Source organism: Palaemon carinicauda, chromosome 7, assembly GCF_036898095.1.
Source record: "Palaemon carinicauda isolate YSFRI2023 chromosome 7, ASM3689809v2, whole genome shotgun sequence".
Lineage (NCBI taxonomy): Eukaryota > Metazoa > Arthropoda > Malacostraca > Decapoda > Palaemonidae > Palaemon > Palaemon carinicauda.
In genome coordinates, this window is record NC_090731.1 from 146,571,023 (window position 1) to 146,579,901 (window position 8,879).

General features: G+C 49.2%; 1 pseudogene; it reads left to right on the forward strand.

Annotated features, from left to right (window-relative positions):
- The first annotated feature begins 8,346 nt into the window (after positions 1 to 8,346).
- LOC137644712 (5S ribosomal RNA) lies at positions 8,347 to 8,465 on the forward strand (annotated as a pseudogene).
- The last annotated feature ends 414 nt before the right edge of the window (positions 8,466 to 8,879 follow it).

An 8,879-nucleotide genomic window follows, 5' to 3' on the forward strand; every position in this document is an offset into this window, starting at 1 on the left:
GATGCTGACCTCCAACTGGTTCCACCAGTGTTTTATCCCGCAAGTCAGCAAATATCTCTTAGAGAAGGGCTTGCCATTCAAGATCCTTCTCCTTATGGATAACGCTGGTGGACACGCAACTGACCTGTCGCATGAGGGCATTCAGGTTGAGTTCCTGCCACCCAACACCACGTCATTAATTCAACTGATGGACCAGGGGGTTATCAGGGCGTTCAAGGCCCTCTACACGAAGAATACCTTGGCGGACCTCGTTGCGCGTGTGGATGCTACCCAAGAAGATGAAGATGAAAATTTCAATTTGAAGGCGTACTGGCGGAAGTACACAATAGCCACGTGCCTGCAGAACATTCAGAAGGCACTGCAAGAAATGAAACCTGTAACCATTAATGCGAGCTGGAAGAAGTTGTGGCCCCAGATTGTTTACGACGACGAGGGATTTACACTGTCTGAAATTAACACTCTGCAATACGCAAATCTGTGCAGTTGGCTGCGATAATTGGAGGCGACGGGTTTGGCGACATGACGACTGAAGACGTCGACAAGTTGTTGGACTGCCATTCCCATCCGCTAACTGACGCAGACCTAGAAGACCTGACGAAATCGGCCAGTGAAGAAGAGAGTGAAACGCAGGAAGAGAACGGCTTGCCAAGTTCTGCAACCATGCGAAGGAGTTGAAAGAAATGTCGCAAGAGTGGGACGAGGATATGGTTCGGTCTATGCAATTCTGCAACAAGATCGATAACGACATGACTCCCTACAGGATGCTCTTCGAGCGAAAAAGAAGCAGCGGCAGCAACTTCCGATCACAATGTTCTTCCAGCCTCGCAAAAAAGAGCCAGTTCCTCCTGCTAGTACGCCATCGGAAGAAATTGAAATTGAAATTGAAGTGTCCCAGGAAGAAGTTGAAGAGGTGTCCGAGGAAAAGACACCTCCGTCTGAAGAGACGTAAAATACTATCATTGGCTGCACAGTAGAACACATCATCAGCTTCATCATCATCATTTCTACTGTGCAGCAAATTCATCGCCATCATCATTCAAGTTTTTCTTCAACTTCTTTCGTGGTGAGTACAGTAACAATCTTTATTTTCTACTTTAATATTCTAACATTGTGCCTGTTTTAGTTTAGTATGCATTAAGTTAAAGGGAAGGTTTTAAAAGTCTGAATATACATGTTATAACCTATCATATTTTTTGTTTAAAATTTACATTTACTGTACGTACGTAAAACAACTCTCTCTCTCTCTCTCTCTCTCTCTCTCTCTCTCTCTCTCGTAAATTGTTTTCCTGCTTTGCTACGTATGTACTGTATGATTTTATATAGATACGGTAAATAATATTTGTAATACTGTAACACATTTTCTAAAAGCGTTTACTGTAATATCATTATTTATCACTTTCATCATGCGCGTTAAATGCCTTCGTTTGTTTACTGAGCGTGGTTGTTTACTGAGCGTACTTTATGACGCCGTCGTTTCAGGCGGCGTCATAAAGAAAAACATTTCATTTGGAAGTCCTAAGAAAAATTAAGTAAAACTTTGGTAAATAACAAAATCAACATACTGTACTGAATAATCAATATAATCGATGCAAAAACTAACCTATACACAGATGTGTAAATGCGTTTGTTTCTTCATTATGATCAGAGATAAACGTAAACAAAACATTGGTTGCCATTTTTTATCGTGCTTTTTGGCGTGTTTAGGAAACGCATGATATAAAATCGCCTTTAATATTTGTGCCTGTTTTAGTTTAGGGTACTGTAGTACATGCATTAAGTGTTCTGTACATTAAAGGGTAGTTTGTTAACAGTACTACGTACAAGGGAAGGTTTTAAAAGTTTGAATATACATGTTAAATAAATACGTAAATATGGTGTCACTACTTCGCGGATTTTCACCTATCGCGGTCGGGTCTGAAACCTATCTACCGCGATAAACGAGGGCTCACTGTACATCAAAAAAAGAGTGGGGTGCTCACCTGCTGCAGCAAATGGCCTAGCGGCTGTGGTCCAAGTCAGATTGGTAATGCCCCTTACACCTCCTGGAGTTAAAAGCAATGTACCTTGTTCTTCAGCATTTTCAACAGCTCATATCGGGTCACTCTGTAATGTTGATGATTGACAACATGGCCGTAATGGCATATCTAAACAAGAAAGGAAGTACTATTTTACGGCCTCTTTGCTAACTAGCCATCAAAATCCTGTGATGGACAGATGACAATGCAATCTCTCTATCAGCCCAGTTCATAACCCAGCAAAAAGAACATCTTGGCCGACATTCTGAGCAGGAAGACTCAGATAATTGGTCCATGTGGTCTTTGGATCCTCTGATTGTGAATAAAGTGATAACTTTGTGGTGATTTGCAGACATAAGACCTGTTTGCGATGTCCCTAAACCAGAAGCTGCTTGTGTACTGCTCGCCAGGACCAGACCCACAGCCAGCTTTTCAGGATGGCTTTCAACATCTTTGAGACCACCTGAACATCTACACATATCCCTCATTCTGCATAATGAGGAAACTCCTCAATAGGGTAAAACCTACAACCAACCTACCCATGACATTCGTAGCTCCGTTTGGCAATGTGCAAAATGGTATCTGGACCTCCTGCTACTGGCGGAGGTTCTGAGGGAGCTTCCTCCTCTACATGACTTATTACTCCAACCACATGCTCAAATTCACCATCAAGCAGCAGGACTATGACTTCACACTTGGTGGTTATCCAGCATCTCTTCACAGAGAGAGGGTTTTCGTGACCTGTGGTGAAACAGATTACCTCAGGAGGTCCTCAACTTCAGTCTAGCATACCACACAAAGTGGGTGATCTTTTGTGGTTTGTCATGGAAGGAGTATCTCCTCTCGGATCCACTATACCCCTAATTGCTGAATTTTTACTTTATCTGTGAGAAGAAAAACTCTAATCAGTCTCGGCAGTAAAAGACTATCACTCGGCTTTAAGCCAAGTCTTAAACTGAAAGGGGTTGATATTTCCTCTTTGGTAGAGATGTCCATGCTCATACAGTTTTGAAGAGGCTAGCCCTCGGTTAAAAGTGAGATCAGCTTCATGGAACATTGTCTGATTTCTTCGTTCCCTAAAAGGAGCACCTTATGAGTTCTTACATTGGGTTTTGGACTGTGATCTTATTTTGAAAAAGGTCTTTATTGTTGCCTTAGCCTCTGCTAAGATGGTGAGTGAGTTGCATGGTCTCTCCTATGATGTCGCCCTTTTAAGGGGATAGTGGCAAGTTACGTTTAGCTTTATTCCTGAGTTCATTGCTGACTAAAAAAACACCCATTTTCAATATTATGTTGGGTTCCTTCCAGATTTAGACTCTTCAGGAGGTGACTGATGGTCCTGATCAACTACTTTTGTGTCCTGTGAAGGCGCTAAGGTGTTACTTAGCATGAACTTCAGGAACTCGCCCACAGATCAAACACTTCTTTTTCAGTTAGGGCATGGTTAATAAGAGGGTGACGAGGAATACCATCTCCTCATGAATTAGACAGGACATCAACAGTACCATTAATCCTTCCCCTCTTCAACAGCAAAGGGTATGACCCAGAGCTCACGATATCAGGATCATAAGTACATCCCTGGCGTTTAAAAAGACTTTTTGTGATGCAGGTACTACAAGTGGGTGTATGTAGGAGACAAATGACTCTCTGCCCATCACTGCCTACTACGTGAAAGGCGTAACGTACAGGTTCCTAGACCCATATTTAATAACTCTGTGGGAGCTGCGCAGCAACTGGCATAGCTACCTCAGCTCCTCATAGGACTATTAGCAGTCTTTTGAAGGCAGACGTTATGGTGGTAGTCTGGGATATATGAAAAAGGAATATGAGGCCTTTTCTTATCTCCATCTTCCTCTCTCTTGGGACATAGCATCTGAAGACCCTGTCAGCTGGAACTCTTCGACTGCAGGCAAGTCCCATGTCATTTGTAGCTAGAATATATGTTTATATATTCCCTGTTATGTCCCCAATCTCCTTACAAGGGAGAGTTGGGATGTCTGGTTCTTAGTGTGTATTTCACAAACCCATTGAGTATACATAGCCATGACCATCACAGTTTCATTCTTACATTCACAGTCACCTTTGCTTGTACTGTCAACCCACTGGTATTAGCAGGAACAAATAACGAATTTGGAAGCAATTTGTAGTTTTCCTAACACTTGAATGTAGTTCTTGACATGTATGTTACGTGCCATCCCTTACCTCCAACGAAAGTCCTGTCTGTGATCAAAGTGAAGAAGGTATGATGAGTAGAGGGCAGTGCTTCTCCCAGGTACCACTTTTAACAACCAGCATGGTTATTGACACCTCGTTAAAGGTTTTTATAGCTGTATGCCACCTTGCGCTGATTTCTTCTCCTATGTAAAGAACTACAGGTTTGTATTGTTAGGAAAAATACACATTACTCCCAAATTTATCATATTTCTTAAACCTGTAGTATGATTCTTGTCAAATAATTAATAATTGTTATGTTGCCTTGAAATTCATAACATTTTTAGCAAAAAATAGTAATATAGATTATTTGTAAGTCTATTATTTCACTTCCCATATGACCAATAGTTATTCTTAAACTGATTTGGCCTGGGACCCTCATTTGATGTTTGAGGCAAGTTCAGCTACTTGATTACTATAACAGTGTTTGTTTGATTTGTATTGCCATTTTTAAATGTGAAGTTTTTATGTACAGTACACAAAGGTTATATGAACAAATCAATTCAATACTGAAATGTAACTTGTTCCGTAACCGAAATACAAACCACGCTATTTACATTGGGTTTACCTTTTAGCACAGCTGAAATGGCGGGCCATTAGAATTTAACGAGGGTGTATTACCCCCGCGCTAGTTAGCGGGGGGGTAGGGGAGTGGTAGCTAGCTACCCCCCCCCCCTCACACACAGATGAATGCTCACTTTCAGTTTTGGCTTGGACTGTGACAGACGTCTCTGTCTTGGTCCTCTCTTGGCAGCCATTGTTTGTTTTGTTTCCCGACGGACAACGGTCTTCCAACGGACATCAGTCTCCCGGTGGACAGGCTACGGTCTTCCGATGGACATCTGTCTCCCGACGGACAACGTTTCCTTCGGGGCAAAGGGTTGCCTCCCACGGGGGTTCTTCCCTTGCGTGTCAGGGTTCCCCTGCGTGCCCTTCTGCTGTGTTCTCTCCTGCTCCTGCTCAGTGTTAGGGCACAGGCGCTCTCCTGCTCATCAGCGCTTCCTGATCGCTAGCGCTCTCCTGTTCGTCAGCGCTCTCATGATGATCATCCCTGCTGTTCCTGTTGGTTCCTGTTACGCACCCTGTGCGCCCACGTTCGCCCTCGCGATCTAGAACTTCGGTTCAGGTCTGGGTCAAGGACTCTTCTTCTATGCGCAGGCTTCCACGCGTTGCCTTCTGCTCGTCAGCGATCATCAGCTCGCCAGCGATCACCTGCTCGCCAGCGTTCACCTGCTCGCCAGCGTTCACCTGCTCGCCAGCGCGCACAGGCGATTTTAGTATCGCCTATTCAACAGCGTTCTACACGTCAGCGATCACCTGTCTCTCGGCGATCTCCGGATCGCCTGCGTGTGTTACAGCCGGCACGCCAACATTCTCCAACACTTCTGAAGGAACATGGTTCGCCAGCTATTAGCTCGCCATCGCCCACCTGCGCATGCTGCTCGCCATCATGCAATCGCCCACCTGCGGATGCTGCTCGCCATCGCGCGATCGCCCACCTGCGGATGCTGCTCGCCATCGCGCGATCGCCCACCTGCGCATGCTGCTCGCCATCGCGCGATCGCCCACCTGCGCATGCTGCTCGCCACCGCGCGATCGCCCACCTGCGCATGCTGCTCGCCACCGCGCGATCGCTCACCTGCGCATGCTGCTCGCCACCGCGCGATCGCCCACCTGCGCATGCTGCTCGCCACCGCGCGATCGCCCACCTGCGCATGTTGCTCGCCATCGCTCGCCAACGCGTCGACATGCCACAACGCGCCATTGCCAACCTGCGCGTTAGCGCTCACCGATCGCCTGTTGATCCATATCGCCAGCGGTCTTCCTCGCCCATGCGGCAGCGTGTTTCCTCGCCATCGCGCTAACACTTGCTTTCGCCGCCTCGGACTCGCGCTCATTCACCTGCCCACCCTCGCGACCGCTCGCCTGTGCGGGCGCGCGGGCGTTCGCCTGCGTGCCCGCGCGACCGTTCGCCTGCGCGACCGTTCGCCTGCGCGACCGGTCGCCTGCGCGACCGTTCGCCTGCGCGCCCGTTTGCCTGCGCGACAGTTCGCCTGCGCGACCGCACGCCTGCGCACCCGCACGATCATTCGCCTGCGCGCCCACACGCCCACGTGCCTGCACGTCTACGCTCATGCGCGTTCGCGCACATGCTCTCCAATGTTCGCCCGAGCGCGAACCGACGGTGTTCCGTCGCGCGAACCGACGGTGTTCCGTCGCGCGAACCGACGGTGTTCCGTCGCGCGAACCGACGGTGTTCCGTCGCGCGAACCGACGGTGTTCCGTCGCGCGAACCGACGGTGTTTCGTCGCGCGAACCGACGGTGTTCCGTCGCGCGAACCGACGGTGTTCCGTCGCTCGAACCTACAGTGTTTCTTCGCACGAACGTCGGCTTAATTCTTGCAGTATCCATTGCTCGTGTATGGGTTATCGCTCGCCGACCACCAGCTCTCGCCCTTCCTACCACACTCGCCCTCCTTTTGCGCTCCTTCGCTCACCTTCGTTTGCGTTCCTGGGTGACCGCGTATGGGCGCTTCCACGTTCGCCCACGCGCAAATCTTTGAATTACCATCGCGCGAGCTCCAGGGCGATTGCGACCACGATTCCCATTGGGGTTTTCGCAGCATGGCCAGCCTGGCGAGTTCTTCTGGAGCGTATTTCCAGAACACGGCCTCACCCCGTAAACGCAGAGCATGGTACTTGCAAGAATAGGAAGAAACTTCAGGGAGGTCTGAGCAACACTCCTCTTTCCAGAACCTGGGTTAGCCCTTCCCCGTCATTCCCTGGAAGGATTTTTGGCGGGGGGGCTTTCCGTTCGAGATTTCTCCATCGGCCAAGGGGTGACTGCTTACCCTTTCCTCTGGGGCCTTACCAGGTCCTTTCCCTCCTCGGTTACGGCCCGAGGTTTGGTTCAAGGAAGCTACAGGAAGATCATGGGTACTTTCCTCCTCTCGAGCTCAGGCACCTTGGCCTTTCGTCGTTAAGTATCTAACTTGCGGACAAGCTTGATGTTGTACCATCTGGACGCGCTGACTGGGGGCTTCCTTCGGGTGTCTCATCTGTGGAGGTCGACGACCTCAGACACCCTTCCATCCTTGAGAAGAGTTTGTTTGTGCCCAAGGACAGAGACTTAGACAGCGGCTGTGCGGAGGAAATCGACTTCCGTTTTCACTCCTTAAGGCGCTTTCTTTCAGACTCTGCAGGGCTCCAGCGCCCTTTTCTTTCAACCACGTCGGCCTAAGTTATCGGCTACGACAACTGGGACAAGGTGTCCAATTGCAGTTTCCTCCTGTCAGGAACAGATGGCACGGGAGGCTCCCCCGGGGGGCATAGTCCTAAAAGGAGCGGCAGAGTTCACGAACTCTAGGATTGCAGGTTTCTCGCTGGGAGGATGCTTAAGGTTACTCATCCGGATGACAGCTTCCCGATGCCCATTCCCGCACAATCTCTGCGATCAGCCAAGGATATCGCGCCTGCCGTTTCTGTCAGTGAATTCAGTGTCTCTGAACCTCTATGCCATAGCGTCGTCAAGAGTTGCCCGGTTGGGCAGAATGATCCATACCTTAGGCGAAGGTCCTCCATAGGATCATTGACGGCTTCACCCCCGGCCTCTTCAGTCGATCCTTTCTTGTAAGGAAGGATCTGAGAGGGGAGTTCCGTAGTCGACCTCTCAGCCCTGATCAAGTTTGTCGAACAAACTTCGGCCAGCGTAGAACAGCAGAATCGATCAGACTGGTAACGAGGCGACAGGACTCCTTAAACCCTGGATCGGAAGGACGGGTACTTTCAGTTTCCATTCCATCCATCTTCCAGGGAGCTCGTCGAATTCAGCCTAGACTGCAAGTATTCCTGCTTATGATGCAGTGTGGCTATCCTGCCGTGGCATAGCAGGTTTTTTTCCCCAGAGAACTCTCCCGGCTTTCCTCATGGCCGCTCAGGTGCAGGCTTCCGCCTCCTCTGCTTTTTGGAGGGCTGGTCAACTCCGGTAGGCTCGGGTTCGACCTTCTTCAGCGCCGGGACAAGCTTCCGGATGCTTACCATGAGTGTGGGTTCATGGTATTTTGCTTGGAGCCTTCTCTTCTTCTGCCTCAACATCTGGAGTATCTGGCCATGATATTGAGTCAACGGCCTTACCACGTTGGAAACCCCGCTTCTCGTCCGTCCAGCGAGGTTAAGCAACGTCGGTTCTGGTCGGTACTTGGATGGGTGACCACCTGGGGACGCCAGATTCTGTTGCCACATCCTCCGAGCCTTCCTTTCAGTTGACTGTGGCAAGACTGAGGAGAGTCGCAGTACCTGTTCTCAGTCAAGCAGAGCTTTCAGCCCTACCTTGGAACGTTTCCTAGTTCTCCTTTCCTCATTGGCCCGTCTATAGTCCGAACGGTCGCCTCAGGATAAGTACCATGTGGGGCGGTCCAAGTTCCGGTGGTTTCAGGCAATGTTTAACCGGACTTCCTGGCCCCTATGGGACCAGCGGAACTATTAGACCTGCAATGGGTGTTGACCTATGGAACCTCTTGATGGTAGTGGATATTCTCGTCCTTTCCCCACATTCTTGATGCTGTTCTCGGACTCGTCAAAGGAAAGGGGGGGGGGGCATGTTCCGGTCCAGGCCTACGGTCAAGACCTGAAGGATACCTCTCCATCATTCAG